The sequence below is a fragment of the Neoarius graeffei genome, chromosome 5, assembly GCF_027579695.1.
Source record: "Neoarius graeffei isolate fNeoGra1 chromosome 5, fNeoGra1.pri, whole genome shotgun sequence".
Classification (NCBI taxonomy): Eukaryota; Metazoa; Chordata; class Actinopteri; order Siluriformes; family Ariidae; genus Neoarius; species Neoarius graeffei.
Window position 1 is genome coordinate 65,390,857 of NC_083573.1, and position 26,931 is coordinate 65,417,787.

General features: G+C 43.3%; 1 protein-coding gene across 2 annotated transcripts in view; it reads right to left on the reverse strand.

The window, feature by feature from the left end:
* The window catches only part of fhl3a (four and a half LIM domains 3a), a 56,477-nt gene extending 49,269 nt beyond the window's left edge, over positions 1–7,208 (reverse strand). The window contains exons 1-2 of one of the 2 annotated variants that reach the window (XM_060922252.1): positions 7,015–7,086; positions 575–615 (exon numbers count right to left, since the gene is read on the reverse strand). The gene's annotated coding sequence lies outside the window, so the exon portion shown is untranslated. Of the gene's footprint in view, positions 1–574; positions 616–7,014 lie in introns of both variants that reach the window. The other variant, XM_060922254.1, reaches the window with a different exon arrangement.
* Positions 7,209–26,931: the final 19,723 nt, after the last annotated feature.

The following is a 26,931-nucleotide window of genomic DNA, read 5'->3' on the forward strand; positions in this document are numbered from 1 at the left end:
TTAGCTATTTGCTAAAGCCAACATACTGTTAGAGCTAACTGACTACTAAGCTAAGCTGCCTACCTAATAACTACCTAGCTGGCTAATGTTGACACTGGCTAACTTGGTTAAAGTTGCTAATTCAGAATGTGTCATTTCTATCGCAGTTACACAGTGAAAATAGTTGTAGTCTGTAGCCACTGCAATTTTTAGTCATTTGTAGCTAGGCAATGTGAAAATAAAAATATTATGGTGCATGAATGCAGAATGGCTGATGGTAATCATGTAAATGCTGCAATGTTGATTAGGAGTGACAAAGCTTTATTTTGAACAGATGCTACAGAAATGTCATGGATGAAAGGAGACAAGCACTTGTCATGTTTGCTGCAGACAAAACAACATACAGTCAGGGTAAAGCTGAATGTGGATTCATATCGGATTAATAACCACAGGAAAATCAGATAAGCCTATACTATGCCTATACCTTCAAATCACTGGGTGTAAACATAACAGGATTCCTAAAATCTAAACAGCAAATTCACACTTCAGTAACAGACATGTATTCAAATCTAACTGTTTAATAAATATTACCTACCTGTCTGAATATTTGATAATACAGCACAGCTAACTTCATATCTACAAAACACAATATCCAATTACTTCACATTCTTATTCACTTTAAATATAACATAGCATGAACAATGCATTGGTAAGCCAATAGCAATTTCTACTGGATTAGTCCCCATGGTAATTCAGCCTTGATTATTATTTGCCTTGGCCCTCACTTTTATAGCACACTGCTGAAATACAAGGAAGGACTTATAGTTTATTTGACAGTAGTACATAAAGTGGCAAGTAGGCAAATTTTGCGAGTTTTACAAGTTGGGGCCAGAAGGGCATTCATATCCTGGAGTCGTACACAATGTCACGTTCACTCACATGCAGGCTAGAGCACGTCTCTCTGATGATAAAATAATGAAGCCTCTTCCTTTTGGCTCAGAGTCTCTTCTGAGAACAAATCTCACTGAGTGACTTCATGTCTTTTCTGTCACAAGATTAGCAGGATATGTCTCCTAGGGCTAGTGGAGTGAGTCAATGCCTGGATATGGGCCATGTTTGGCTGACAGATTGAAATGGATGTAAGGACTGCACTCTAATGGCCGATGAGATACCTCGGGGCTGAAGAAAAGACTTCAGTATAGCCTGAGAAGTTGGCCATCACAATTTCACACCTAATCACAATGTGTTTCTGCAAAATCCATGAAAGCCTGCCCATTACTTAGCTATGGATGTCCCACTGACAAATTACATTTTACAACCCCAAATCAGAAAACAGTGGGATGGTAGGGAAAATGCAAATAAAATAAAAAGCAGTGATTTCTAAATTTACTTTAACTTTTATTTTGTTGCAGACAGTATGAACTGAACATATTTCATGTTTTGTCTGGTCAACTTCATTTCATATATATATCTCCCTGTGTTTCAGGCCTGCAACACATTCCAAAAACCAGTTGGGGCAGGGGCAATTTAGGGCTAGTAATGAGGTAAAACAATTAATGATGCGATTTGAAACAGGTGGTGTCAACAGGTAATTGTAATCATGATTTAGTGCAAAATCAGAATCCAGGAAAGGCCTAGTCTTTGAGGAGCAAAGATGGGCTGAGGATCTCCAGTTTGCCAACAAATGCATGAGAAAATTATTGAAACGTTTCAAAACAATGTTCCTCAAAGAAATTTATGAAGGGATTTGGATATTTCACCCTCTACTCTGCATAACATCATTTAACAATTCAATGAATGGAGAGGAATTTGCAAAAAGGGAAAGGGCACAAGCCTAAGCTGAACACCTGTGATATTCAATCCCTCAGACTGCACTGCATCAAGAAACGTCATTCATCTATAGCTGATATAATCACATGGACAAATGCCAGTTAAAACTTTACTGTGCAAAAAGGAAGCCTTATCTTAACTGTGTCCAGAAGCACTGTCAACTTCTCTGGGCTCAGAGGGTTCTGGGATGAACTACAGTGGAAATGTGTCTTGTGGTCAGACAAATCAGTATTCCAGGTCTTTTTTTGGAAGAAATGGATGCCATGTGCTCTGGACCAAAGACAAAAAGGACCATCCAGACTGTTACTAGCAACAAGTCAAAAAGCCAGGGTGTGTCATGGTATGGGGTTGTGTCAGTGCCTTTGGCAAAGGTAACTTACACTTCTGTGATGGCAGCATTAATGCAGAAATGTACACTGAGATTTTGGAGCAACATATGCTGCATTCAAGACGGAAACTTTTCCAGGGAGATTTCAACAAGACAGTGCAAAACCACATTCTGCACACATTAGAAAGGCATAGCTCTGGAAGAAGAGGGTGTCTGTCCCCTCTGTCCCAGATAGAGAATGTGTGTTGAATTTTGAAATGAAAAATATGACAATGACGACCTCGTAATGTTGCACACCTGTTTGCAGGAAGAATGGGACAAAATAACATCTGAAAACGCGTCATCATTTTAAATGTTATGAGAAGGAATGACAACATTATAAAATGGCAAATGCTTTACTGTCCCAACTTTTTTGAAACGTGTTCCAAGAATCAAAATTTAAATAAGTAAGTGTCTATTTTGAAAACAAAACAAAAAAAAAACAGTACAATTCTTGGGGTAAAACATAAAATAATGTGCTGTTGTATTGTTTTGAATGCAATGCAGGTCAAAGATGATTTACAAATCATTGTTTCAGTTTTAATATCAATTTCAACATACCTTCCAAAATTTCTCTTTGATTTGGGGTTGCAAGTTATTTTCATGTTTATGAAGACGAGGATTTTTAAGTAACCCTTAACACATTTGTTTCACTGACAGCAGGTACTGACATGTTAAATACGTTAAAAATAAAACACACACACACACGCGCGCGCACACACACACACACACACACACACACACAGAATGTGACAACTAAAATAGTGTCAAGGCAAGAATGGAAAAAACAAAAAGAGGGGAAAAAAAACAAGCTTAAAACAGAAGGGAAGTGACCCAAACTCACATCCAGCCAGTATCCATATTGACATTACAGCTAGCAAGAGGAAGAGAACAAGGAGGGATAAACAAACAGGAGATCAATGACCGAGACGAAGCAGCACACTGCCTCCTATGAGGCCCTGTTTCAGAGGATCTAATTTCGCCCATTCATTCCCTCTAGCCTAGGAGGAAGCCACCAGCTGCTAAAAGCTCCACTGCAGCACCTGGAATCCCCACAAAGGAAACCTGAGGTCATTTCCCAACATTCAGTACACACACACCAGGTCCTGAACCACCAGACGTCATAAGTCAGGATACAGACAAGGAAATGAGGCGGTGGACTACAGAAGATTAAAGTCTGTTTTATCTTCTTTTTTTTTCCCCAAGTAGATTTAGCCAGTGAAATGAGCACATTCCTTACACACATTCTCTGAATAAGTCTACATGAAGTGCACATTCAAAATTATGCTGTATAATAAAAATCAGTACATATTCACAGAATAGTATACATGCTTAAATTAGTTTAAACTTGGAAAAAAAATGATTGAGGTTAATGGATTGTAAATGCAGACGATATTTGTCAAGTGGGTGCCTACTGTTCTCAAGTGCCTCTGAATTTATTTCAAGCCTGAAACAGCTTGTTCCTCATAACAAGTTGAGGGTTGCACTGATGCACTGTGAAATTCCCAAGGACACAGACAAGTAAATGCATTCCCAACAAGTAATATCTTTCGCTGATTGTCTTTTTCACAAGAAAAGACAGAGTACTGTGAAACTCAACTCCTCACCACCTGCTAAGTCTAGACTCAGAGCAAAATATATTTTTAAAAAATAGTCAAGGGAAAGCCTATGTCCAGTCGACTCTCTTTTTAGTCACACCACAGATGGTGGTATTCCAATGCCTAAGAGAGGCTAACCTTAGAAAAACACCGCTCTGAAAGAATGTGACCATTTTCAAGGCTCATTTGACTCTCTTAGCCTCAACACTGGGCTCAGGGGGAGAGAAAATGCAAACAAATGCATTTTCAACCTCCCTCAGCCTCTGTCAGCATTCAAATACCAGACACTAAAATTACATGGGGGATAGCAGGATTGAGATTTTATAGACTTTTTGACTCATTACCCCAGTATGGAGACAGTTAGAGGAGGAAAAAAGGTTCATCATCAAATAATAGTGTTAAAATAGCTGCCACCACAGAAAAAGAAAAAAAAAAACACACACACACACACACACAAAAAAAAAAAAAAAACCAGGCAGACACTGCTTTTCTTAAAAGCACACTCTGTTGGGGCTAGTCAGGGAAAAAGTCCCAAAAATCACTTTGCACTTGCAAGATTGCATATGGCCCAGTCACATGGTTGCCACATGTCTGGTCCCATAACAGCTCCAGTTTACACTGTAGGATAGAAAAGCTTTTCCCAATTCATGGCCTGCTATTGTTTACTACCCACAAAATGCTTATATACTGCTCTTAGTTTATATAAAATGCTTTCATATGGAAATATTACACTAAAGACCTAACACAAATCCACTAATTTTAAAAGAAGAGGATATAGAAAGTGTAATTTTGTGCAAATAGGGTCCTGAATAGGGGCCTAAACTTGCCAGCCAATAAGGAGCCACTTACACTACGTTCAGACTGCAACCTGAAATGACCCATATCCGATTTGTTGTGAAATCCGATTTTTTTGTTAGGCCGTTCACATTACCAATTATATGAGACTTGTATGCGATCTCCAATATGAATGGAAAACGACCCAAAAGTGTCCCGCATGCGCAAATTGACACGTAATAAGCACATCTACCTAATACGTAAACAAAAAAAAAAGCGCACTCTTCAAGTTTAATGATTTTCTTTTTTTGTTTGTTTGTTTAATTATCTGGTTAGTGTTAAAGTGTGAGGTGTCGTGTGTGTTTTTGTTTCTGAACTGAAATGAAAACGTGTAGCCTGGTAACGAGGGTTGACTCCTAAATGTCTCTCTAATTTCTATATAAGTGCACTACATGTTACTAGGAAGTAATGGATTTTTAAACTCTATATAGTGCACTCGAGCTTCAGTAGGCAGTCATTTGGGATACGGCCGCTGTATTACCAAACTCTTAATTCAGGCTTAATGATTTGCACATATTTATTTCGTCATATTAATAAACTTTTTCTACATGTTTATAAATATTTATTTAGATTGTTTATAGCCAGCTGAATTCTGCAACTTCTCTCAGCGCTGGCTCAAGGTGCATAAACACCAGTGCAGTTTGCTATGGAGATGAGGCGAGACCTGGCGATGTGGTACAGGATGGTTTAAGTTATAAATCAGTTATAGAAACTGTTTTATTTAATCAGGCTAACAGATCAACATCCAGGTCCCTACCAAATCCACCATTAGCTTGATCAATTCTATAAAAGTCTATTTAAATTCTGAAAACTGTACAAATGTTGTTGTTTTCCACCAAAGAGGCGGGATTAGCCAACGCAGAATAGTGACGTTTGTCTCTTGTTGATGACGTGTAGGTCGCATGAATGCGACCTGTCCGGTCAGACTGCAGTCGCATGTGAAAATATCGGATATGCATCGGATTTAGGACCACATATCCAAGCGGCCTGGGTCGCATGTGAAAAAATCGGATCTGTGTCGTTCAGATTGTCAATAACAAATCGGATACAGGTCGCATATGGGCAAAAAAATCGGATATGGGTCGTTTCAGGGTGCAGTCTGAACGTAGTCTTATATTTTGTGACTTAGACAGCTGGTTCAGGAATTCTGTCTCACATCTAAGAAAAGGCTAGAGCTTAGTTTCAAGAGTCATGGCATTTTTGTTCATAAAGGTTTTCTTTATTGAAGTAAATTGCAAATGCACTTATTTAAGACGACCTTTTATTCAAAACAGAAAAAAACAACTCAATTTGAATGTGTTCAGTGGGGAAAAGAAAGTTGTCTGATCACCTGTGACATGCAAAGGATGCCCCTGAACAGTGGCCAGTCTCAGGAGTTTGGCTTAATTTTTGAGGTAAAAAAAAGAAAAATGAAGCAGAAAGGACAAAGCTGCTCTTCCTCTTCACCAGCTCCAGCTAGTTTACACTCAGTGATAATATATTACGCTTGTTACACTCCCTCCATCATAAGCTCATTACCTTTTCCGTCTTTGCACACATCACTGTTCATTAGCCCTGCCAAAAGATTTCAATGATAGGCTATGGGTGTGAATTGTACTTTGCAACAAGTTACACGTCACTTTTGATTCACTGAGGTGCAGCTTGCTGCTCATGCGTCATGCACGAGGTGTAAAAACTCAGCGGTTCAGTTCCAGGTGTGTCTTGATCAATGATTCATTCAATCTGAACAGAACGTTTTGATTTTTTTTTTCTCAATAAGCATGACTGTCCCATTTCCATTTCATTTTTGACTGCCTTCAAGGATGTTCATGCATGCAGTCTCAATAACCACAATAAGGGTCGAAGGAAGTTGCATAACAACCAACCAACCAATCAATCCATGACTCAGTCACACATTCCACAGCATACCTTTCTTAAACCTCAACATATTCATCAAAGCAGGATATCTACAAGAACAGACATGAGATTTGGTTTATATATTACATTTATATGATGTTTATTACCGTACACTACATTTGAAATCTAATGTAAAAGACATTACTCTAGATTTGGGCCTATGACTACAGGAGTCATAGTGGGGTTTGTTTGAAGGTGTCATTACTTTATAGTAATAGAATGAAACTTTCAGCAAGTGTGTTTTGTTTTCAGCTGAATGGAAATATCAAATGTGCATCACCATGCCAAAAAAAAAGAAGAAGTTAGGTCTGTAGCATTATGACTGGTGGAAGATTATGGTTTACAAACAAAAACAAACAAGCAAGCTATAGGTCTGTAAAACAGTACAGAATATGAGATTAAGATGCAGAGTCTACCAGGCAAGAAGGATGTGAGTGAAAATCCTCTATAGTGAGTGGGGAGAGAGAGAGAGAGAGAGAGAGAGAGAGAGAGAGAGAGAAGTGTGCTTACCTAGAAAAGAAAACCAAAAAGTAGTCGAATAAGAAGTGGAAACCGATGACACGACTTCACTATTGCAGCTCTGCCGAAACAAATGGTTTTGGTGTCTATTCCTGAGGTGTCTATGGCGTGCTATGTGGAAGTTCAGGGTTTTCTCCCAGCCATAGAGCAGAGTGTTACAGAGCTCCACAGCTCCACGCTTTACTATAAACCTCCAGAGGAAGTCAGTGAGTCACAAGTTCCCGCCCTGATTCAACTGCCTCGTGGCTTTCTTCCTGCACAAACACTGTTGCAATTCAGCGTTTTCTAAAGATACATCATTACATCGACTTTTTTTTTAATTATTTTAAAACACGTTTTATATTCGCAGTGTCTGCATAAAACTAGTGCACTTTACAGGATGAAAGTCCGCTTAATATCTATTCCCTACATAAGGGCACTACATAGGATTTAAAACAGGATTTGCACAGTAGATCTACCTCTACTGTATGTTTGCACATTGTTTGTTTGCCTCTCTTTTTTTTAAAGACATTGCACAGTATATCTACCTCTATGTTTGCACATTGTTTGTTTGCCTCTCCTTTTTTTTTTAAATGTTATTGTGGCAGGGGGCGGCACGGTGGTGTAGTGGTTAGCGCTGTCGCCTCACAGCAAGAAGGTCCTGGATTCGAGCCCCGGGGCCGGCAAGGGCCTTTCTGTGTGGAGTTTGCATGTTCTCCCCGTGTCCGCGTGGGTTTCCTCCGGGTGCTCCGGTTTCCCCCACAGTCCAAAGACATGCAGGTTAGGTTAACTGGTGACTCTAAATTGACCGTAGGTGTGAATGTGAGTGTGAATGGTTGTCTGTGTCTATGTGTCAGCCCTGTGATGACCTGGCGACTTGTCCAGGGTGTACCCCGCCTTTCGCCCGTAGTCAGCTGGGATAGGCTCCAGCTTGCCTGAGACCCTGTAGAAGGATAAAGCGGCTAGAGATAATGAGATGAGATGAGATGTTATTGTGGCAGCGGGGGCGTGGTCTAGCATCGGTCTGTGACAGGAGGGCGGAGTCACTACACCTGTTGTTAATTGATGTGTTTGTGTGTCTTCCCAGTGACCGCGCCCTTCTTAAGGAGAGAGAGTGAGAGCAGAGGGACTCTCTCCACAACCAGACGGCTGACGTGTGTGCGTGTTTGCATCTGAAAAGTGCAAAATAAAGAGAGTTTTGTTAAACAGTTCTGTCCTGCCGTCCTTCTGTGCTCCACCCACTTACATGGACCGTTACAGTGGTGCCGAAACCCGGGACCCGAGCACAGAAGACAACAGCCCCATGGAGTCCTCCACCTTCGCCGACCTGATCCACGCCCTCGCCACGGCCCAACAGAGCCAGCACCAGGCGCTGCTTGCCCTCCGAAAGGAGCAAGAACAACGGTTCGAGGCCCTGGTGCTGGCCCAACAGGAAGATCGTCGGGCGTTCCGGCACCTCCTCGCGTCGGTGGGGTCCACCAACTCCACCGCCGCGGGCCCTTCCACCCTCACCCTCACGAAGATGGGCCCGCAGGACGACCCCGAGGCATTCATCACGCTCTTTGAACAGGTAGCAGAGACCTCAGGGTGGCCGGTGGAACAGCGCACGGCGCGCCTCCTCCCCCTGCTAATGGGAGAGGCGCAGCTGGCTGCGCTACAGCTCCCCGCCGACTGCCGGCTGGCCTACGTGGACCTTCGCCGGGCTGTCCTCCAGCAGGTGGGACGCACCCCGGAGCAACAACATCAGCGTTTCCGCGCTCTGCGCTTGGAGGAAGTCGGCCGGCCGTTCGCGTTTGGCCAGCAACTCCGGGACGCCTGCTGGCAGTGGTTGAGGGCCGACAGCTGCGACGCCGAGGGACTCATCGACCAGGTGGTACTGGAACAGTTCGTCACGCGTCTACCAGCGGGAACCGCAGAGTGGGTCCAGTGCCACCGCCCGGCGTTGCTGGATCAGGCAATCGAGCTGGCGGAGGATCATCTGGCGGCTGTCCCGACGGCAGGACAGCAGACGACCTCTTCTCTTCTCTCCTCTCTCTCTCCCCTCTTCCTGTGTCTTTTCCTCACCCCATTCCCCCACCATGGAGACGGGGGCCGGCGCCACCTCAGCCGGCCTGCTGCACCTGCGGTGCCCTTCCGTGTCTCCCTTCTGTGTCTGTCTCTCCCCCCCCCCTCAGGTGAGTGAGCCCCAGAGCACTAGTGCAGAGAGGAAGCCTGGGCCAGTTTGCTGGCGCTGCGGGGAACCGGGCCACCTCCAACAGCAGTGCTCGATAATGGAGGTGGGCGCGGTGGTTTGGATCCCCAACGCGCCAGGAGCCGCCCTCGATCGGGCCGGAGCGTATCGCATACCGGTGAGTATCCAAGGGGATACATATCAGGCGTTGGTGGATTCTGGCCGTAATCAGACCTCAATCCACCAAAACCTGGTGCAAGATGAGGCATTGGGGGGAGCACAATTGGTGAAGGTGTTGTGTGTGTGCACGGGGATGTTCACCGCTACCCTTTAGTGTCGGTCCACATTATTTTCAGAGGGGAAAAATTTATAGTGAAGGTGGCGGTTAATCCTCGCCTTACCCACTCTTTAATTTTGGGGACTGATTGGCCGGGATTTCGGGGTTTAATGACACACTTAGTCAAGAGTGGGTCCTGCCATTTGACAGGGGGAGGTCCCGGTGTCGCTTTGGCGGGAGCAGCTGTCACAGAGCCGTCTACGTCATCTCCGCGCCAGAGTGAGGAGCTGCCGGCTCCTCCTCTCTCTATTGGGGAATCCCTCGCGGATTTCCCATTGGAGCAATCGCGAGACGAGACTCTGTGGCATGCTTTTGACCAAGTGAGAGTAATCGATGGTCAAACGCTCCAGCCGAACGCCACCCCGTCCTTCCCCTACTTCGCGATTATAAAGGATAGATTATACCGAGTGACGCAGGACACTCAAACGAAAGAGCGAGTCACGCAGCTTTTAATTCCGAAGAGCCACCGGGAATTGGTATTCCAGGTGGCTCACTTTAATCCCAAGGCTGGACACTTAGGGCAGGATAAAACACTAGCCCGAATAATGGCCCGATTCTATTGGCCGGGGATTCGTGGCAATGTCCGTAGGTGGTGTACGGCATGCCGCGAATGCCAGTTAGTAAATCCAGCGGCCATTCCAAAAGAGCCTTTGCGCCCTCTACCGTTAATCGAGACCCCATTCGAAAGAATTGGGATGGATCTCGTCGGGCCATTAGATCGGTCAACACGAGGGTTCCGCTTTATATTAGTTCTGGTGGACTATACAACGCGATACCCGGAAGCAGTGCCTCTTCGCAATATCTCAGCACGCAGTATTGCTGAGGCGCTCTTCCGCGTCATCTCCCGAGTTGGAATCCCGAAAGAGATTCTGACTGATCAAGGCATCTCGTTTATGTCACGAACACTGAATGAACTGTATGGGTTATTAGGTATTAAGCCGATCCACACCAGCGTTTATCACCCACAAATGGACGGCTTAGTGGAACGGTTTAATTGCACCCTTAAAAACGTAATTAAGAAATTTGTAAGTGAGGACGCGCGTAACTGGGATAAATGGCTCGAACCCTTGCTCTTTGCAGTGCGAGAGGTCCCCCAAGCCTCCACGGGGTTCTCCCCGTTTGAATTATTATATGGGCATAAGCCGCGCGGCATTTTAGACGTGCTGCGAGAAAATTGGGAGGAGGGACCTTTACCAAGCAAAAATGAAATTCAATATGTTATTGACCTGCGCACAAAACTCCACACACTCACACAGCTAACCCAGGAGAATTTGCGGCAGGCCCAAGAACGGCAAACCTGCCTGTACAACAAGGGTACGCGCCTTAGAGAGTTTGCACCGGGAGAGAAAGTACTCATACTGTTGCCCACATCGAGCTCTAAATTAGTCGCCAAGTGGCAAGGACCCTTTGAGGTCAAACGGCGAGTCGGGGACATCGACTATGAGGTGAAGCGAACGGACAGGGGTGGGGCGCTACAGATTTACCACCTCAACCTACTCAAACTCTGGAACGAGGAGGTCCCCGTGGCGTTGGTGTCGGTGGTTCCAGAGAAGGCGGAGCTGGGGCCGGAGGTTCAAAAAGGAACATTAGCATCACGTCCCTCTCCGGTCCCCTGTGGAGACCACCTCTCCCCGACCCAACTCGCGGAGGTTGCCCAGTTGCAGACCGAGTTTTCGGACGTGTTCTCACCCCTGCCCGGCCGCACTAACCTCATAGAGCACCACATTGAGACGCCCCCGGGGGTGGTAGTGCGTAGCCGCCCTTACAGGTTACCCGAACACAAGAAAAAGGTGGTTCGGGAAGAACGTGAGGCCATGCTCGAAATGGGCATCGTCGAAGAGTCCCACAGTGACTGGAGCAGCCCGGTGGTCTTGGTACCCAAGGCCGACGGGTCGGTCTGGTTCTGTGTGGACTATAGAAAAGTCAATGCGGTGTCTAAATTCGATGCGTACCCAATGCCTCATATTGATGAGTTGCTCGATCGGCTAGGCACGGCTCGTTTTTACTCGACACTGGATTTAACAAAGGGTTATTGGCAGATCCCCTTGACTCCATTATCCGGTGAAAAAACGGCCTTTTCTACACCGTTCGGCTTACACCAATTTGTCACACTTCCTTTTGGGCTGTTTGGGGCGCCTGCTACGTTTCAGCGGCTGATGGACAGGGTCCTCCATCCCCACGCCACCTATGCGGCCGCGTACTTGGACGATATCATTATTTATAGTAATGGCTGGCCGCGGCACCTACAACACCTGAGGGCCGTCCTTAGGTCGCTGAGGCGGGCGGGTCTCACGACCAACCCAAAGAAGTGTGCGATTGGGTGGGTGGAAGTACGGTATCTGGGCTTCCACTTGGGCAACGGGCAGGTGCGTCCCCAAATTAACAAGACTGCAGCAATTGCGGCCTGCCCAAGACCAAAAAGGGGGTGAGACAGTTCCTGGGGCTGGCTGGCTATTATCGTAGGTTTATACCTAATTATTCGGACGTCACCAGCCCGCTGACTGATCTGACTAAAAAGGGGGCACCAGATCCGGTCCAGTGGATGGAGCAATGCCAGCGGGCTTTTTCTAAGGTTAAGGCTGCACTGTGTGGGGGGCCACTTTTACACTCCCCTGACTTTTCTCTCCCCTTTATGTTGCAGACAGATGCGTCGGACAGAGGGCTGGGGGCCGTTTTGTCCCAGCAGGTGGAGGGGGAGGATCGCCCCGTCTTGTACATTAGCCGCAAGCTGTCGGTGCGTGAGGGGCGCTACAGTACCATCGAGAAGGAGTGCCTGGCGATCAAGTGGGCGGTCCTCGCCCTCCGGTACTACCTGCTGGGACGCCCTTTCACCCTCTGTTCGGACCACGCGCCCCTCCAGTGGCTTCACCGCATGAAGGATGCCAATGCGCGGATCACCCGTTGGTATCTGGCACTCCAACCCTTTAACTTCAAGGTGATCCACAGGCCGGGGGCGCAGATGGTCGTGGCGGACTTCCTCTCCTGTCAAGGGGGGGGGGGGGGGGGGGGGAGTCGGCTGCGGGCCGGACGGCTGCCCGGCCTGAGTCGGGCGGTGGGGGTATGTGGTAGCGGGGGCATGGTCTAGCATCGGTCTGTGACAGGAGGGCGGAGTCAGGGAAGTTAAGTGGCAGAATCACTACACCTGTTGTTAATTGATGTGTTTGTGTGTCTTCCCAGTGACCGCGCCCTTCTTAAGGAGAGAGAGTGAGAGCAGAGGGACTCTCTCCACAACCAGACGGCTGATGTGTGTGCGTGTTTGTATCTGAAAAGTGCAAAATAAAGAGAGTTTTGTTAAACAGTTCTGTCCTGCCGTCCTTCTGTGCTCCACCCACCTACATGGACCGTTACAGTTATCTTCATTTTTCACTCTACCTTTTATATTTTGCATTCCATATGCACTTTATATTTTATATTTCATATTTTATATATAGGGCGGCACGGTGGTGTAGTGGTTAGCGCTGTCGCCTCACAGCAAGAAGGTCCGGGTTCGAGCCCCATGGCCGGCGAGGGCCTTTCTGTGTGGAGTTTGCATGTTCTCCCTGTGTCCGCGTGGGTTTATTCCGGGTGCTCCGGTTTCCCCCACAGTCCAAAAACATGCAGGTTAGGTTAACTGGTGACTCTAAATTGACCGTAGGTGTGAATGTGAGTGTGAATGGTTGCCTGTGTCTATGTGTCAGCCCTGCGATGACCTGGCGACTTGTCCAGGGTGTACCCCGCCTTTCGCCTGTAGTCAGCTGGGATAGGTTCCAGCTTGCCTGCGACTCTGTAGAACAGGATAAAGCGGCTAGAGGTAATGAGATGAGATTTTATATATATATTTATTTTTATATTGGTAAGCGTAGTTTGGTCGGGCAGTTGCAAAATAAGAATTTCATTACCCAATAATAAACCGCTGTGTCTGTTATTGTGTATATGACAAATAAACATCTTGAATCTTGAAATAATGACTTCTCCATCCTATGTAGTGCACTCTGTGTACAATCGGAGGACCATTTGGACTGCTGCATTGGCTTATCTGTCTCACAGTTCTCTTAGTCATGATATGGATGGGTCACACCCCACTTTATGTCTGGAAGCACGTTTAAGCCACTTAGAAAAAAAAGACACATAGTATAAGTCATAATAATGAGACGGTATCTCATAACTAGAAGGGTACTCGTTAGAGTTCATACCTCCACCAGGCTACATGTTATCAACATCAAAATCAAATCACTTGAACATAGGATAATACTAAAGGTGTCCAACAAATTTCATCAAAATCCATTCACTCATTTCTTTTTTTCAGTTACACTGGAAACAAACAAATGGAGGCAAAAACATAACGACTTTGTATCTCATAATTATGAGAGACTAAGTCACTTATGTCATAATAATGACTTTTTATTTCATAATAATGAGAACATTTTCCTCAATATTATGACTTCCATCCATCCATTATCTGAACCATTTGGACTGCTGCATTGGCTTATCTGTCTCACAGTTCTCTTAGTCATGATATGGATGGGTCACACCTAGCCTGGGCCCGCCCATCCTAAGCGTGACGCAACACGAGGGCCTGTTGCGAGCTTAGTCTGGCCAGGCAAGCTATCTACAGCTCTTCCAAGCTCCCGAAAAATCGGGAGCCAATCAACTTTGAGCATCTCCAATGGCCCTGGGTAGAGGCGTGTTCAAGGCACTGACGTAGTAGAACTGCGACCGGAAGCCATAGATTGTTTACAGAATCTATGCCAGAAGCGCTTCATTCACTAGAAACATTATGAACATGGAGCAAGTTCTCAGTGAAAACGGAGCAAAGAGCAGCCCTGGAGGTATTTATTGAAAGGAAGGATGTTTTCGCCTTGCTCCCGACCGGCTTCGGTAAGAGTTTAATCTACCAGTTAGCCCCGTCGCGTCACATACGTCAGAGGAAAGAGTGATGTGATTGGTTTAAGCTTCGTCACAGCCTTTTCTGGCTTCGACCAGTAGCAAACTGAGGCATTTCAGGGAGGCGGGTCAACCACGCACTTTGGGAAACGGTTAGGCTTAATATCTTTGCCAGACCAAATGCTCACAGAGCTTTGAAGTCGCGTTAGCCAGACTAGGTCACACCCCACTTTATGTCTGGAAGCACGTTTAAGCCACTTAGAAAAAAAAAGAAGACACATAGTATAAGTCATAATAATGAGAAGGTATCTCATAACTAGAAGGGTACTCATTAGAGTTCATATCTCCACCAGGCTACATATTATTAACATCAAAATCAAATCACTTGAACCTAGGATAATACTAAAGGTGTCCACCAAATTTCATCAAAATTCATTTACTCCTTTGTTTTTTATTTGAGTTACATTGGGAACAAACAATCTGCAGGTTGGACAGGATAAGGAACGAGGACATCATTGGGACAGCACATGTGGAGAGCTTGGGAATTAAGCAAAGAGAGATGAGACTGAGATGGTATGGGCACACCCTGAGAAGAGATGCAGAGCATGTTGGAAGGAGAATGTTGAGGATGGAGCTGTCAGGCACACGAAAACGAGGAAGGCCAAAGAGGAGATACATGGATGTGGTGAGAGAGGACATGAAAGTGACAGGTGTGGTAGAGAAGGATGCAGAAGACAGGGAGCAATGGAGACAAAAGATCCGCTGTGGTGATTGTGAGCAGTCAAAAGAAGAAGAAGAAGATTGGGAACAAACAAACGGAGGCAAAAACATAACGACTTTGTATCTCATAATTATGAGAGACTAAGTCACTTATGTCATAATAATGACTTTCTATTTCATAATAATGAGAACATTTTCCTCAATATTATGACTTCCATTCATCCATTATCTGAACCATTTGGACTGGTGCATTGGCTTATCTGTCTCACAGTTCTCTTAGTCATGATATGGATGGGTCACACCCCACTTTATGTCTGGAAGCCCGTTTAAGCCACTTAGAAAAAAAAAAAGAAGACACATAGTATAAGTCATAATAATGAGAAGGTATCTCATAACTAGAAGGGTACTCGTTAGAGTTCATATCTCCACCAGGTTACATATTATCAACATAAAAATCAAATCACTTGAACCTAGGATAATACTAAAGGTATCCACCAAATTTCATCAAAATCCATTTACTCCTTTGTTTTTTATTTGAGTTACCTTGGGAACAAACAATCTGCAGGTTGGACAGGATAAGGAACGAGGACATCATTGGGACAGCACATGTGGAGAGCTTGGGAATTAAGCAAAGAGAGATGAGACTGAGATGGTATGGGCACATCCTGAGAAGAGATGCAGAGCATGTTGGAAGGATAATGTTGAGGATGGAGCTGCCAGGCACACGAAAACGAGGAAGGCCAAAGAGGAGATACATGGATGTGGTGAGAGAGGACATGAAAGTGACAGGTGTGGTAGAGAAGGATGCAGAAGACAGGGAGCAATGGAGACGAAAGATCCACTGTGGTGACCCCGAATCGGGAGTAGTCAAAAGAAGAAGAAGAAGAAGATTGGGAACAAACAAACAGAGGCAAAAACATAACGACTTTGTATCTCATAATTATGAGAAACTAAGTCACTTATGTCATAATAATGACTTACTATTTCATAATAATGAGAACATTTTCCTCAATATTATGACTTCCATCCATTATCTGTAACTGCTTATCCTGTGCAGGGTCGCAGGCAAGCTGGAGCCTATCCCACCTGACTATGGGCAAGATGCAGGGTACACCTTGGACAAGTTGCCAGATCATCACAGGGCTGACACATAGAGACAAACAACTATTCACACTCACATTCACACCTACGGTCAATTTAGACCCACCAATTAGTCTAACCTGCATGTCTTTGGACTGTGGGGGAAACCAGAGCACCCGGAGAAAACCCACACAGACATGGGGAGAACATGCAAACTCCACACAGAAAGGCCCCCATCAGCCACTGGGCTCAAACCCAGGACCTTCTTGCTGTGAGGCAACAGTGCTAACCACTACACCACCATGCCGCTCCAATATTATGACTTAATACTGTATGCAAAGAGTGTTTACCTGATCTGTGTCAGAACTCAGTGAAAACAAATTGGAATTGGTTGGCAATGAAAATGTAGCCTAAGAGTGTAGAGAGAACTGAGACTCAATGTCATATTAATGAGAAATCCAAAGTTTTGGATTAATTATAGGATACAACAAACATGGGACTAAACCCTCTATTAAAAATGTCAGCTCAGAATTTCAGTACAAAATCATCTTGGACTCCATTGAAGAACACTTGTCAATTATAAGTTAGGTGAAATTTTTCCTTGAACTAATTGTTCAATAACTGTATTCTATTTCAGGCTTAATTGTGATTTAATTCTAATTATCTTGGTCATAGCAAAGGCTGTGCTACTTTGAAAGTATATACAGGATATGAATACAGTCTCTCTTTCACCATGACTTTCTGTATTTTGCATATCTGAACAGGAAAACAGTGTGAAGTCACTAGGTCATGTGTTTGGGATCATTACTCTCACAGGATTGTAGTCTAATTTGTTTTGCAGGCCTATGAAGCCATCACCAGACACCAAAGTGTGTAAAATTAGAATTAAATAACGAGAATATTGATTGAATGGATGGACACACAAAAGCATAAAATACAATTTTCCATCCATTATCTGTATCCGCTTATCCTGTACAGGGTCGCAGGCAAGCTGGAGCCTATCCCAGCTGACTACGGGCGAGAGACGGGGTACACCTTGGACAAGTCACCAGATCATCACAGGGCTGACACATAGAGACAAACAACCATTCACACTCACATTCAGACCTACGGTCAATTTAGAGTCACCAGTTAACCTAACCTGCATGTCTTTGGACTGTGGGGGAAACCGGAGCACCTGGAGGAAACCCACGCAGACACGGGGAGAACATGCAAACTCCGCACAGAAAGGCCCTCATCAGCCGCTGGGCTCGAACTAAGAACCTTCTTGCTGTGAGGCAACAGTGCTAACCACTACACCACTGTGCTGCCCTAAAATACAATTTTGATTTGTTTATTCATCTTCAGTAACCGGTTTATCATGATCAGGTTTATGATAGATCCAGAGCCCTTCTGTAGCCCTTACACAGGACTTTGCAGTGCTAGTCTATGGGCTACAAGGTACTATGCACATACATTTGCATACTTATTCACATTTAGGAAGTATTTTATGGATATGAAAAATAATGTTTCTTGACTGTGTGCCATACCAATAATATATTTCAGTTTGATTCATCCGTGTATTTAATCATCTGTAACGCCGCCTTAATAAATTATTGCTTTCATTCACACGCTTTCATTATGACAGAATGCTTTGTGAAATTTGTCATGGCACACAACATGAGACAAATTAGCTCATCCTCTCAAACCTCGGTGCTATGATTCAGAATGTGCACAGCTGGATCCTGTACTTACTCAGTGGTAGAAGACAGACTGACTCCAACTACATCATCAGGTTTTCTGATGATGGTATTGTGTGGGACTTATCACCACCAACAGTGAAACGCCTCTAGGAATGAAGGGGAACTGCTTGCAGTATGACGCATAACCATCTGCCACTCAGTGTTAGCAAGACTGTGGAGATAATTGGTCCCTTTAAGAGACTAAATGTGTAGTGTTACTGAAATCATCAGTGTGACTCCAGCAAACAATATAAGTTTCTTAAAATGAGTATGTACATGAGTATGTCTGCTGGGTCCAGTTTCAGTACTGTTTTAGCAGACCTATGCAAGCTTGCCTAAGCCATTTCTCCTTGACTGACTCCTCATCACCAAGTACAGTTACAGCGGCATTTTTAAAAATAAGTTTGTTAGACACCCCTTAGATGACCTAGAAATGAAATCTCATCTCATCTCATCTCATTATCTCTAGCCGCTCTATCCTGTTCTACAGGGTCGCAGGCAAGCTGGAGCCTATCCCAGCTGACTATGGGCGAAAGGCGGGGTACACCCTGGACAAGTCGCCAGGTCATCACAGGGCTGACACATAGACACAGACAACCATTCACACTCACATTCACACCTACGGTCAATTTAGAGTCACCAGTTAACCTAACGGTGGTGTAGTGGTTAGCGCTGTCACCTCACAGCAAGAAGGTCCGGGTTCGAGCCCCATGGCCGATGAGGGCCTTTCTGTGCGGAGTTTGCATGTTCTCCCCGTGTCCGTGTGGGTTTCCTCCAGGTGCTCTGGTTTCCCCCACAGTCCAAAGACATGCAGGTTAGGTTAACTGGTGACTCTAAATTGACCGTAGGTGTGAATGTGAGTGTGAATGGTTGTCTGTGTCTATGTGTCAGCCCTGTGATGACCTGGTGACTTGTCCAGGGTGTACCCCGCCTTTCGCCTGTAGTCAGGTGGGATAGGCTCCAGCTTGCCTGCGACCCTGTAGAACAGGATAAAGCGGCTAGAGATAATGAGATGAGATGAGTTTTTCCACAAGGGTGGCATGGTGATGTAGTGGTTAGCGCTGTCACCTCACAGCAAGAAGGTCCTGGGTTTGAGTCCAGTGGCCGACACTAGGTTAACTGGTGACTCTAAATTGACCGTAGGTGTGAATGGTTGTCTGTGTCTATGTGTCAGCCCTGTGATGACCTGGTGACTTGTCCAAGGTGTACCCCACTTCTCACCCATAGTCAGCTGGGATAGGCTCCAGCTTGCCTGCGCCCATGTACAGGATAAGCGGTTACAGATAATGGATGGATGGAGTTATTCCATGAAATTGAATCGTGCATGAGCTGATAGCTGATGAGACATGTAGCACCGAGTTGGCTATAAGCCATGTACAGCAAGATTTAGTAGAATAACTGTTTTATTCTATCCACATTCACTGGATTTTGAGAAAAAGAGCATTTTTATTTTTTGCAAATTCAATAAATAAATACTTTATATACAACGTCTGACAAAATTATTTCTGCTGAGAATGTAAACAAACCGGCGAAATGACGGTAGCAATTTGTGAAAAATGCCATAATAATAATTCTTGAAAAATAAAAAAGATACTTTCTTACCATCAAATACTTTTATTCCATATTTTTTATTTTATTTATTTTTTTTAAGGGTTTTGTTTTTGAGTATAGTTTTTATTTCATCTCCGGTTGGTTCAGCAACACACTCTGCCATTTCGTTTTTCTCTACTCATGGGATATGAGCTGATATCCTCATAGTAAAGTAGCCAATCAGAGCACGCAATTGCTCATATCCAGTCAATGTGGATAGAATAATTACAGTTATAGCGTTTGCCAGGTGCTCTTATTCAGAATGGCTTATAGAAGTGCTTTGAACTCTCCATCAAAAAGAAAAACCCAGATCTTCATGCTCATACAAATAGGTCAGGAATATCTCAAAATCTGTGTTAGATAGGAGTTAGTACTGCTCTGAAAACAGTACAAGTTGGATGTAGGTTTAATGCACACTTCAGTGTTTTAATGACAGTTTGGCTTTTTAATCCTTGTCTGAGGATAGCTAGTGAATCAGCTGTATGGAAAGCCAGGAGAAGTTATTTCCATCACATGAGTGCCAGAAATTCAATTAAATACAATATTATTTGTACAACCTTTTATATAATAGACACTGTCACAAAGTAGTTTTACAGAAATCTGGATGTAGATCTAGATCTGTAATAAGCAAGTCAGAGGTGATAGTACAAAGGAAATACTCCCTGAGACGACACCAAGAAGAAGACTTCAAAGAAACCAGGGCAGAAATGTTTAAATGTGAATGGATCCAAGTCATATTCTTTTGAAAACAACCAATGGTTGGCCCAAAGTGCTGTACAGTGAGGTAGAATTAATTCAAGGTAAAACACTAGTCAATAAATGAAAGGAATAATACAACCCCAAATCAGAAAAAGTTGGGATGTTATGGAAAATGCAAATAAAAAAAGAAAGCAGTGATTTCTAAATTTACTTTGACTTGTATTTCATTTCAGACAGTACAAACCCAAGATATTTCATGTTTTTCCTGGTCAACTTCATTTCAATTTTTAATATATATCCATTCCTGCATTTCAGGCCTGCAGCACATTCAAAAAAAAAGTGTGGCCGGGTCAATTTAGGGCTAGTAATGAGGTAAAACAATTAAATACTGATGTAATTAGAAACAGGTGATGTCAACAGGTGATTATAATCATGATTTGGTACAAAATCAGTATCCAGGAAAAGCCTAGTGTTTGAGGAGCAAAGATGGGCCGAGGATCTCCAGTTTGTCAACAAATGCATGAGAAAATTATTGAAATGTTTAAAAACAATGTTCCTCAATAAAGATACAAAGGGATTTGGATATTTTACCCTCTACGGTGCATACCATCACTAAACGATTCAAGGACATAATGTAATGTAATGCTTGTCTCCTCTGTCCCCAATAGAGAATGTGTGGTGAATTTTGAAATGAAAAATATGATGATGACCCCGTACTTTTGCACATGTGAAGACTGTTTTCAGGAAGAATGGAACAAAATAACACCTGAAACGCTTCATTACTTGGTGTCTTCAGTCCCTAAACATCTTTTAAGTGTTATAATGAGAAGGAATGGCAAAATTACAAAGTGGTAAATGCTTTAACCGCCCAACTTTTTAAAAAAAATGTGTTAAAAGAAAAAAGAAAGAAAGAAAAGAAATTCATGAGGTAAAACATCAAATATTGTGCTGTTGTATTGCTTTGCATGCACTATAGGTCAAAGATTATTTACAAATCATTGGTTTTAGTTTTAATTTCAGTTTCAACATTCCGTTCCAACTTATTCTGATTGTAGTATTGTAAATAACATGGCACCATAAACACAGGAATCATTACCACTTTAAACCTTATATGGACTCACAGGCTAAACAAAAAGAGACGTAGCATTCAAACTTAATCAGTTAGTACAACCCCGATTCCAAAAAAGTTGGGACAAAGTACAAATTGTAAATAAAAACAGAATGCAATAATTTACAAATCTCAAAAACTGATATTGTATTCACAATAGAACATAGACAACACATCAAATGTCGAAAGTGAGACATTTTGAAATTTCCTGCCAAATACTGGCTCATTTGAAATTTCATGACAGCAACACATCTCAAAAAAGTTGGGACAGGGGCAATAAGAGGCTGGAAAAGTTAAAGGTACAAAAAAGGAACAGCTGGAGGACCAAATTGCAACTCATTAGGTCAATTGGCAATAGGTCATTAACATGACTGGGTATAAAAAGAGCATCTTGGAGTGGCAGCGGCTCTCAGAAGTAAAGCTAGGAAGAGGATCACCAATCCCCCTAATTCTGCGCCGACAAACAGTGGAGCAATATCAGAAAGGAGTTCGACAGTGTAAACTTGCAAAGAGTTTGAACATATCATCATCTACAGTGCATAATATCATCAAAAGATTCAGAGAATCTGGAAGAATCTCTGTGCGTAAGGGTCAAGGCCGGAAAACCATACTGGGTGCTCGTGATCTTCGGGCCCTTAGACGGCACTGCATCACGTACAGGCATGCTTCTGTATTGGAAATCACAAAATGGGTTCAGGAATATTTCCAGAGAACATTAACTGTGAACACAATTCACCGTGCCATCCGCCGTTGCCAGCTAACACTCTATAGTTCAAAGAAGAAGCCGTATCTAAACATGATCCAGAAGCGCAGACGTCTTCTCTGGGCCAAGGCTCATTTAAAATGGACTGTGGCAAAGTGGAAAACTGTTCTGTGGTCAGACGAATCAAAATGTGAAGTTCTTTATGGAAATCAGGGACGCAGTGTCATTCAGACTAAAGAGGAGAAGGACGACCCAAGTTGTTATCAGTTCAGAAGCCTGCATCTCTGATGGTATGGGGTTGCATTAGTGCATGTGGCATGGGCAGCTTACACATCTGGAAAGACACCATCAATGCTGAAAGGTATATCCAGGTTCTAGAGCAACATATGCTCCCATCCAGACGACATCTCTTTCAGGGAAGACCTTGCATTTTCCAACATGACAATGCCAAACCACATACTGCATCAATACAGCATCATGGCTGCGTAGAAGAAGGGTCCGGGTACTGAACTGGCCAGCCTGCAGTCCAGATCTTTCACCCATAGAAAACATTTGGCGCATCATAAAACGGAAGATACGACAAAAAAGACCTAAGACAGTTGAGCAACTAGAATCCTACATTAGACAAGAATGGGTTAACATTCCTATCCCTAAACTTGAGCAACTTGTCTCCTCAGTCCCCAGATGTTTACAGACTGTTGTAAAGAGAAAAGGGGATGTCTCACAGTGGTAAACATGGCCTTGTCCCAACTTTTTTGAGATGTATTGTTGTCATGAAATTTAAAATCACCTAATTTTTCTCTTTAAATGATACATTTTCTCAGTTTAAACATTTGATATGTCGTCTATGTTCTATTTTGAATAAAATATGGAATTTTGAAACTTCCACATCATTGCATTCCGTTTTTATTTACAATTTGTACTTTGTCCCAACTTTTTTGGAATCAGGGTTGTAATTGCATTCCCAACTGATACATCATATCAAAATCGAACAGGTTTTTTTTTTTATTTGCACTACCAAAACACAACATCTTCCTTAAGTAGTACATGAATTGCACAGCTACTTGCAAATGCCTGACTGACTGGCAGGAAATGGAGATAGCTGAGATGTGCTGACTGACTCACTTCCATCCTCGATGTTGCAAGAACCATGACTGTTGTTTAAAATATTTCACATGATAGGTCAAGTCCTGTCTTCCAGGCAAATGTGCTATGATCTTATAGCTGAAGCTGAACTCTCACTATAATGACTGGTCCTTAGCAGTGGGTGGCATGGTGATGCAGCGGTTAGCAGTGTTGCCTCATGGGAAGAAGGTTCTGGGTTTGAATCTCATGACTGACGGGGGCCTTTCTGTGCGGAGTTTGCATGTTCTCTCCTTGTGGGTTTCCTCAGGGTGCTCTGGTTTCCTCCCACAATCCAAAGACATGCAGGTTAGGCTACTCTAAATTTCCCATCAATGTGAATGTGAGTGTGTATAGTTGTTTGTCTCTGTGTTAGCCCAGGGTGTATCCTGCATCTCTCCTGAAGTCAGCTGGGATTGGCTCCAACTTTCCCCCATGACTCTAATGGCTAACGGTATAGATAATGGATCAATGGATTGATGAACTTCTTAGCATTAGCATTGTCCACCAAATCGCTAACATCACACTTATCAACTAATGTCCCTTGAATGATATATAGTTATGTATTTTCAAAATTATGTCATACTTTAATTTTGATACTTTTGTTGTAATATTTTATATTTAATTTCCATACATTTGCATGTAGGGTATTTTGCATTATATATTGTTCCTGAATACAGAAACCTACAGTGGTTGGTCCAATCACATTGTTCTACTCATGGTGCCATTAAAAAAAAAATTGTAAAAAACACACATTTCTCATGTCAATAAATGTTGTATTATTATTTCATTTTTTTATTATTAAGGGGGCGGCATGGTGGCGTAGTGGTTAGCACTGTCACCTTACAGCAAGAAACTTCTAGGTTCGAGCCCAGTGGCTGACGGAGGCCTTTCTGTGTGGAGTTTGCATGTTCTTCCCGTGTCTGCATGGGTTTCCTCCGAGTGCTCCGGTTTCCCCCACAGTCCAAAGACATGCAGATTAGGCTAATTGGTGGCTTTAAATTGACCGTAGGTGTGAATGGTTGTTTGCCTCTATGGCTACGTCCGCACGACAATGGCAACGAGATTTTTTTTTTTAATATCACGTCCACATGGGCAACGGATCAGAAAAATATCAGGTTCATATGGCAACGCAACGCTTGCTGAAAACGATGCAATACACATGCCACACCTCTACGTGCGCTGTAAGACGGTCCCATCGGAGACACCAGAACAATAGAAGAAGTAGACTCATGCACATAAACCCCTTCTTCTGTAGCATCAGCCACATAAAATTTTGATTATTAATCAGTAGCGTAAAACGAAAGACGCGGAAAGAGGAATGAATGGGGGTAGATGGAAGCCGGTACGCCAACATTCTGATATCCTCCAGAATTCTTTAATGGTCCAGAATAAATTGAATGCTACACGTTGATGGATTACTTTGTTCTTCTACGCCCTTTTTGAGGAATGTATTGTCGGACTTAAACCAACATCTGAAGAGGTGAGATCGCTCCTTTTTTTTCCTATTTTTGCTGGCGGGATTGTTTTTGTTTTTGGAAAGCGCACGGGCGGTGCGCGGTTTGGTACTGCTTCCGCAGTGTTTGGACTAAAGACTCTGCCCTAAGGGCTATTCTCTCACTCTCTCTCTCTCTCTCTCTCTCTCTCATTTTGAACCATTACACAATAAATATTCACAGTGAAAATATTTTGTAAGCGTGTTTCATGAACCAAGTTATAGGATTTGTTGACAACTCGCATCGAGTTCATTATACTTCTACCCGGTGTGAAGCACTGACAGTCATGTGGTTGTGACGTCATCGTAAACAAATCCATTCTACTCATCCAGATGACTTCGAAACGGCGCCGTTGCCAGATTTTTCCACTCTGGAACCCGTTCTCAAAAGATTTCGTTTTGGGGCACCCAAAACGCCGGTGCTGTGTGGACGCCAGGCCGAAACGATAAACAATTTTATCAGATTCACCTGAATCCGTTGCCGTGTGGACAGGGCCTATGTGTTAGCCCTATGATGATCTGGCGACTTGTCCAGGATGTACCCTGCCTCTCGCCCATAGTCAGCGGGGATAGGCTCCAGCTTGCCCACGACCCTGTACAGGATAAGCGGTTATGGATAGATGGATAATGGATGGATGGATTATTTATTCATTTGTTATTTTTTAATAAGATTTTTTAGATGACAATGACTGAATTTTGCTTTTAAATGACTCCCAGCTGTGACAGTAACAGGCTTGAGTGACTAATTGAGTTACTTGAGTCCATATTACTAAAATGAGGACATGAAGGGTCTTCTAATAATAATTTTTTTTAATTAATATTTTAATTTCCATATATAATTTGGGTAACAGGATTGCAGTGACCACATCAGGCAACATCATAATATCAGTGAAAGTAAAGATCTCATCAGTCAGTATCACAATAACATTGAAAATAAAGATGCTTATTTTCCCAATGAAACCACAAGAGTTTCGGGAAATGTTGGTGAAACTTCCATTTCATAGTGGTGAGTGTGTTCAGGTAAGAGAGCTGAATGAATGTTGTAGGATGCAACTAAAATGTACACTTTTTTTTTAGAAATGTGGGAAACAAATGGCACCAATCACCCACATATCTTACTTATGTCAACTATATCTGAAGACTGGTGACACCAGATTAATAGCAAAGACACGCTTGATGTATTCAGTTCAATAAGGCATGCATGCAAAAAAATGGAAATAAGCATGAGCACATGAGTTCGAGTGACTTATTCAAAAGCCTATACCGCAGACAGGGGGAATGTGAGAGATGAGGCCCCTGTGATGATAATGGTCTTCCCCTCTGGGTTGGGGGCAGAAGGAACATTTCTGTGGCCAACAGATACATTCCAGTGCCATGAGCTCACTACTGCCCAGCACCATTATGTCACTTGTGTTATTTTCTCAGACTTCTATTAAAGAAACCAAGCAGCGATATATCTGCCAAGTGAATGCATTCCAGATACTCTGACCCATCACAAACCAATGACCCCACACTCAAACAGCGTTATTGTTTCATTCAACCCTTGTTCAACACTATGTTTTAACGAATCTTTCACCTGGCTAAAAATTACTGGTGGACAGGCCACAAATCATTAGATATGATGTTTATTTACACCATTGTAGCATGGCTCGCCAAAGGATGGCCAACAAGGATGTTTGGTTTCATATGGCTGAAGAAGTATTTTGAAAGTGGAAACCCCACAAACCCCTAGTCACTCAGTTATAAAACAAGCTGTCATACAATGGAAAAAGTGACCCATTCAGGGTTTCTTTTACCACAGAACATTCTGCATGCTGTGCAATCCTTGCAAATATAAAACAAATTCTTGTCAGTTATGAAAAGTGTTGTCTGAAAAAGAGAGGGGAAAACCCAAAGATGAGATATTTATGTTCTTCTATTTGCTAGATTTTGTTTTCTGGTCTGGTTATAGACACAGTTACAAGTTAGAAGAATTGCTGTAGAACTATAGTACTGTGCAAAAGTCTTAGGCACCCTATTTTTGTCATACAAACTTTGTTATAGATTTCTATTTTATGACTTCGACATTATTGAGTCAGTACAAAAACATTTGGTGGCACAGTGGTGTAGTGGTTAGCACTGTCACCTCACAGTAAGAAGGTCCTGGGTTCAAGCCCAGAGGCCAACGGGGGCCTTTCTGTGTGGAGTTTGCATGTTCTCCCCGTGTTTGTGTGGGTTTCCTTGGTTTCCCTCACAGTCCAAAGACATGCAGGTTAGGCTAATTGGTGGCTCTAAGACTACGTTCAGACTGCACCCTGAAACAACCCATATCTGATTTTTTT